The 6,903-nt window shown below is 39.4% G+C and overlaps 1 protein-coding gene across 6 annotated transcripts in view; it reads left to right on the forward strand.

Moving 5' to 3' along the window:
• Window positions 1–6,903, forward strand: part of Ryr2 (ryanodine receptor 2) — a 681,083-nt gene that overhangs the window by 87,089 nt on the left and 587,091 nt on the right. The window lies entirely within an intron of this gene.

Raw genomic sequence — 6,903 nt, forward strand, 5'->3', positions numbered from 1 at the left:
CAGAATCCCTTAAATCAGACACAGAAGGTTAAGTTTTGCCTGGTTCCTCTAATATGACAGACCCAGAACACAAATAATTAAAAAAACGAAAGGTTCTAGGAAACAGGGAGGTAGATTCTGCAGATTGGGGAGGGATTCTAGAGAAGGAGGAATGGAGATGATGTGGGGTGAATGTGGTCAAGATGCAATATGTATATGTACTGATTCCCCCAAATGAATGTGGTTATTATGTGTCCCAAACATAAATTAATAAAAAATTAAAACACATTTCCTGAGATCTTGTGGCACCAGTGCATTGTGCTATATTTTCTGTGCATTCTTGCTTTTGACACTCTTAAGGGTAAGTGCATTCATTATTTTCCTTAGAAATCCTCCTATTTCCTAAAGGTTAGAACATGAGTAACTCTTCAGGGACACACCAGGGTGAGTTGCAGAGTTGTGGCTGGCATAGAGTCTGATGTCACTGCCTATGCCTGCGTACTGCTGTAGCCCTCTACTCCGTAAGAGCTGCTTTTGAATATGGTGGACTTAAAAAGCATGGAGATCATAAATATGTATAATCACTATGTGTTAATTAAAAAAATTTATTTTTTATTTATGTGTGTGTGTGTGTGTGTGTGTGTGTGTGTGTGTGCGCGTGGCCAGCTCAGCCCACCAGGGGGCAGGGCTGGCTGGCATGTGGTGCTGGTGGATTGAACCGTGGTCCCTGTGCTTTGCTAAGCTTTTTCTAAGTAGGTGCTTTAGACCACTGAGCCATCTCACCAGCCCTAATTAAAAAAAATTTAAAGCATGAAGCTGAGTTAAGAGGATTGCAAGGTAGAGTTTCATTTCCTGCTGGACTGAGGTTTGGCTTTCAAACTGGCAATGTTATTGATAGGACAAGGCTGCAGAGTGCAAGGTTCTTGGAAAACAACTTTCAGAATAGAGCCGGCATAAGCCTTTCTAATATTGCATCCTCATTATATCCTCAGTGCTTGGTACAGAGGCACTTGGGCAATCTCTGGTAGAAGGCTGAGACATGGAGATTTCAAGTTGGAGCGCAGCCTAAGCAATTTAGCAAGACCTGACTGGCCAAATACCTCAGTAGATTAAAGTGGCTACAAGCAGGTGCAGGGGCCAGGGGTTTGATCCCTGGGCCTGTCGTGCCAGCACTGCCCCTGCGGTGTGCTGAGATGACAATTGAGACTGGGCATGGTGGCACGCACCTGTAATCCCAGCTCTTGGGAGGCTGTAAACAGGCAGATCACTACGAGTCCAATCTAGTAGTGAGACCTTGAACACCCTGTAGACCCTTCCCTAAAATACATAAAAAAGTAGCAAGACCTTATCTCAAAAAGATTGTTTTTTTCAAAAGTTCCGGGGGTACAGCTCAGTGCAAAGGCCCTGGGTTCCAACCTCCATATAGGATGAAAAAAAAAGCCTCTTCATATAGGTAATTCATTGGAAAGGACTTTTTCTTTCTTTTAACTCCTAACACTGTCTATATAACTATGAAAAAAAAAGCACAGGTAAAAATAGGGCATTGAAATTATTGACAGTATAAGGCATTTTATAAGTTCATTGTATGTAGTCTTAAGAAACTTGAAAATTTAAGGATGAATCTCTTTATTATTTTAACCAGAAGATTCTGGAAATCTAGGATTATATGGGTGAATGAATTCATGGAAAGATCCTATTAATTTTAGCTTCAAAGGCTTTTGATTTTCAGAGGTCTGTTGAGCTCAGTCCTGCTGTAAGAAGAGAATGCTAATTTGCTAACAGGAGGGACAAGGGCTTAACTCAGTGATTTTAGATTTAGTTTGATCACCTGTCTTCACTTGGATCTCAGGGTCATGACATTGAATGAGATTTAAGAAGTAAACAAGAATCACGTAGAAAGTACGTTGGTTGATTAATTTTCATGTAGTTTTTTTTTACTTTTGATTAATGTTAGATTTAGGAATAATAGTAGTGCTGTTAGAAAAATACTGTCAGGGGCTGTTAATTTTGCATTTGGATTTTATCTTACTTGATTTTTAATTTTAAAGCGCAGTATCAAGGAATTAGTATTCAGATATAGTTCTGAAATTGCCAACTGTCTAGAAATCATGTCATGATTCTCTTGAAGGTCATTATTACTAATGTAAACCAAAAACTGGGTAGATGCCTGTTCCACTTAACAGACACGTCAGTAGAATATAGACATCCCTTGTTTTAATGGTCATGCTCTGCTCTTATGATTAGGTCATTAAATGAATCGCTCACTTAATGAGGGACTATGTATAATATGTACATTACAGTATTCAAAACAAAGAAGTGGTCAAATGAAGCTCCAACTTGGATTTATTTTATATAACTCTTACATGCAGTACTGTAATTCATAAGAGCATAAAACTACAGTACTGTATTATATAGTAAAATCAGCAAAAATTACAGTACTGCACTTTAGAAGCAGCCACCAGAAAGCTGCACTGTCACTCATGTTCTTACATTATAAGTCTTAATGCAAGTCCCTAAGTCTGAATGAACAGTGGTTGAACAGGTAGTTAAATGAGAAGTATCTTAGGTAACCCAACGGAAGCAGCCACCTTCATTGTTTTTTTTCATTCTTTCTCACAGTACTGGAGATTGGACTCATATCTTTTGTATTGAGCTACAGCACCAACCCTTTTAACTTTTAAAGTAATTCTTAAGACAAAAATTTAAACAAAATTAATTTATGTTTCAAAAGTTTGAGACAGAAGCTCACTAAGTCAGAGTTGCCCAGGCTGGGCTCAAACTCACAGTCCTCCTGTCTCAGCCTGGGATTACAGTCGTGCACCAGAACCCCCAGCTTTGTGTTTTGACTCTAGAGAAAATGTTGTTTATTAGTGTATGCAGCACCCCCTAAGGTGCTTTTAAAATGTTATTTATTTTATTTAGACGTCAAATTACATAATTACATCATTTCTGCTGTAATTGAGCTTTAAGCCTTAAGTGATGTGATCACAGTATGTTAGAAAAACCTGAGTTCAAATCTCCCTACTTGAAATCTATCAGTATTGTCATACAAAATCCTATTTTTCTCCCCAGCTAAGTGAGGACATGAATACCTCAAAAGGTTCTGAGATCCACAGTGCTGAGCTCTATGTAGGACCATTGCCGATGAGAGTGACTCAGACTTCTTGCCCTTGAGAGATGGTGGCTGGCTAGGGTAAAGGCAAGTGGGCTTGTACAGTAGGATTGGACATGGTTTGGGACCCAGTAGGTACTTACTGAGGGGTTTTATGACAGTAACTGGATTGGTTTTGGGATCTGATTTGTGTTTTAAATAGGTGAGTTAGTCTGAGTGTAAGTTAGAGGACAGGGGAGATGCTTTTGCCTGGTGAGAGATAAAAAAGGTCTGGACAAACAGTATATATGGGTGAAGGGCCATCTGGAACAGGTTGAATGTTAGAGTTGAATGGGGGGGAATGTTGAGGGACGGAAAAGAATGAATGATGAATGAGTTAAAATTTTTTGTGTTGGCAGATGAGTAAATTATGGCTTCATGAATGGGCTTAAGACATCTACAGGAAAAAGAATAAGTTGGTAGCAGATTGGGCAGGAGATCATATTTCCCAAGGAAGCCTTTAATTGAAACCTAAATTGCTGTGTTGTTTTTTTAAGTAACAATGGGCCTTCATTACCCATCATTATTCTGACAGCTCAAATTAGGTGATAATATTTCTGTGAAACAATTCTGGTGCACTGATGCAGTACATCTGGAATAATAATTTAATGTTGAGTCAGTGGGCATGGGACTTTTATAGATAGCACAGAGGATGCCTATCCATCTCCACATATCTTTTCCTTTGGGTATTTCTTGAAGGTTATAAACCACAACTCAATAAGTATCTTTAGGTTTTTCCATTAAGTTTTCAGACAGGCTGAAAAAACATTTTTTAGGCCTTTGGTAGAAAATGAACATCATAAATTTAGATGCTGCTGCTTTCTCTGAATTGCTACATATTTTTCATTTATGTCACCCTAAGGCTATATTTGCATTGGAAATAAAGAAGTGTTTTTTTGTTGTAGAAATACTGTCTTATCACTGTTCAAAGAATGTTTTTCAACTTTAAAGAAATACTTAAGATTAAAGAAATACATTTATGTTTACATCTTTTTATTTTTTTTCTAGGCTGGTAGTTGTCAGCTTCTAAATTTTTCATTACAAAGAACAGAAAATTTAAATAGTGGGTGACCTTGGGCATTAGGTTGGTCACAAATGGGTGTGTAGAATTCAAGAATTTGATCAGGAGGAATAAAAATTGCATCTTAGAAGAGGAGCTTTAGGCTGCAGAGAATATTGCTGACCATCAGTAGCACTCCTGGGAGGGAAAGTTAGAGGAGCTGTGGATGTAGCCTTTGAGTAGCACAGTTTTCTCCAAGAATGGGATACTGGGCTTTTCCTCAGCTTAGATGTGTACATTTGGATTTGTCAAGTTCCACAGTGACCTGACGGAGAGGTTGTCCCTTGTAAGTGAAAAGGGCTGTTGCCAAGGAAAGTTGCTTGTGACTTATTTTCATGTTTTGTTCAGCACATTTCCACCTTACTCAGCTTTGAAAACAATGCACATTGTAGGGGAAACTTTCTGTAATGACCTGAATGGTATTAGACCTCTTTCCTTTCTCTAAGAAGTTTTATAGATTTATAGTGTATGGTAATATACATTGTTTAAAATATCTTATATTTGTGTGTATTTTTCCTCATACTTCTGGGTGGGTTTAAGTATGAAATAGAATCTATTAAATGCTTGCATAATTTCCCCTGTAGTGGGCTGTCATTTTTGACAGTCATGAAGATGAAAAATCACTACATAGCTGAGTAAGGAAGGAAGAGCACTTTATATTTTTGCTCATACTTCCCCCCTGCTCTTCCTCAGTTCAGATGCCACCAGGGACCAGTTGCTGTTCATGTCGCAGGGATCCACAGAGACCTTAACATTTACTTTGGGACATTTGTTTTTTGGTTTCCTCCAATTAAGCTCCCCAGTGAGAGAAGGAAAGTAAAATAAATTAATATGTGAAGCCAAGAGCTATTATTGGACAATGGTTTATTAAAATAGAGAAAAGGGATTTAGTTTTCATTGTATTTATGAGAATTTCATGTAATTGTATTTATGAAAAGAGCAATTATTTGAGATCCAGTCCTAGCCCAGACCCGGTGAGTGTGTGGGAGAGCTTCTGGCTACCCTGCACCTGCGGGACCTGCCGATCCAAGCCCACACACAGCATGGGTGAGACCCTCTTCCACCCCCTTGGGATGCCCCCCAGCACTCTGCAGTACCCCCTCACACCCCACCCGCCGAGTATGAATTTCTGTCACATTCCAGGAACCCCCAGGTCCAGTCCTAGCCCAGGCCCAGTGAGCGTGTGGGAGAGCTTCCTCACCCCCTACTCCAACTTGTCCCGTACAAACTCAGCTCAGGACTGGCATACAGGCCTGAGGAGAAACCCTGCAGCTGTAATCCCTGCAGACAGAGTAGGAGACAAAACCACCTAGCTAGTCCAGGAGCAGAACATTTTGCCAGAGCAGCACAACAGGATCACTCCCAAGGGTGGCAGCAGGAAGGAGCTGAGCACAGCAGCCAGACCCAAGCTAGGCACAGCAGGATAAATCCAAACTTTGTAGATCTGCACCTGAATTTCAGTAGGTGCTAAGGTTATAACAGCATCAAAGCTCTACAACAAAGGTCAGAAGACAGTGTTACAGAAAATGACAATGAGAAGGAGCAAAATGCAATCTCAGACCCCAACCCCATCCATAACAAGTGCAGAGGACACTAACACAGAACAAATTGGGACTCACACAGCTGAAATCAATGAATCAATGGCTTATGAAATAAAGAAACAACTGCAGAAAGGTATAGAGGAACTCAAATTGGAAATGAAAAAGGAAATCCCTGAATTAAGAGCATCTGCAGTAAAGAATCAAATGCAGAAACATATGGAGGAAACCCAGTGCCCACCCAGAACAAGTGCAGAGGACACTAGCTCAGCTCAAATGTATGAATTAATAGCGTCGATAGTAAATAAGCAACAGCACAAAGTTATAGAGGAACTCAGAGTGGAATTATTTTCTACTAGCTCAGCTCAATAAACACAAGGCAGGAGGCATTACAATTCCTGACTTGAAATTATACTACAAGGCTGCTGTTATAAAATCAGCATGGTACTGGCAATGAAGTAGACCTGAAGAACAATGGAATAGATTAGAAGATGCTGAAGCCCCTATGAACACACTCAGCCACCTTATCTTTGACAAAGGGGCCAAACATACTCACTGAAAGAAAGATAACCTCTTTAACAAATGGTGCTGGAAAAGCTGGCTCTCTACATACCAAAAACTCAAACTTAACCCAGGTCTATCACCATGCACTAAACTAAAGTCAAAATGGATTAAAGATCTAAACATTAAAACAGAAGCACTAAATCTCCTGGAAGAGAGAGGAGGAACTCTTGAAGACATAGGGGTAGGTAAAAGGTTTACGAACAAAAATCAAATCACACGGAAAGCACTTGAAAGAATTAACAACTGGGACCTGCTCTAACTGAGGAATTTTTGCACATCAAATGAAATTACCATCAAAGTGAGAAGACAATGCACAAATTTGGAAAAAATCATGACAGATATGTACTCAGACAAAGGTCTGATCTCTAGAATTTATAAAGAACTGAAAAACACTAGGCCTCAAAATTTAAAGACCCAGTCCAGAAATGGGCCTCTGAGATGAACACACACTTCTCAGAGGATGAAATTAAAGAAGCGAATAAATATATGAAAAAATGCTTCACATCACTAGCCATATATGAAATTCAAATTAAAACAACATTGAGATATGATCTCACCCCAGAAAGAATGGCTATCATAAAGAAATCACCCAACAACAAATGTTGGAGAGG

This window comes from Octodon degus, unplaced genomic scaffold, assembly GCF_000260255.1.
Source record: "Octodon degus isolate 3935 unplaced genomic scaffold, OctDeg1.0 scaffold00127, whole genome shotgun sequence".
In the NCBI taxonomy this organism is placed as follows: Eukaryota; Metazoa; Chordata; class Mammalia; order Rodentia; family Octodontidae; genus Octodon; species Octodon degus.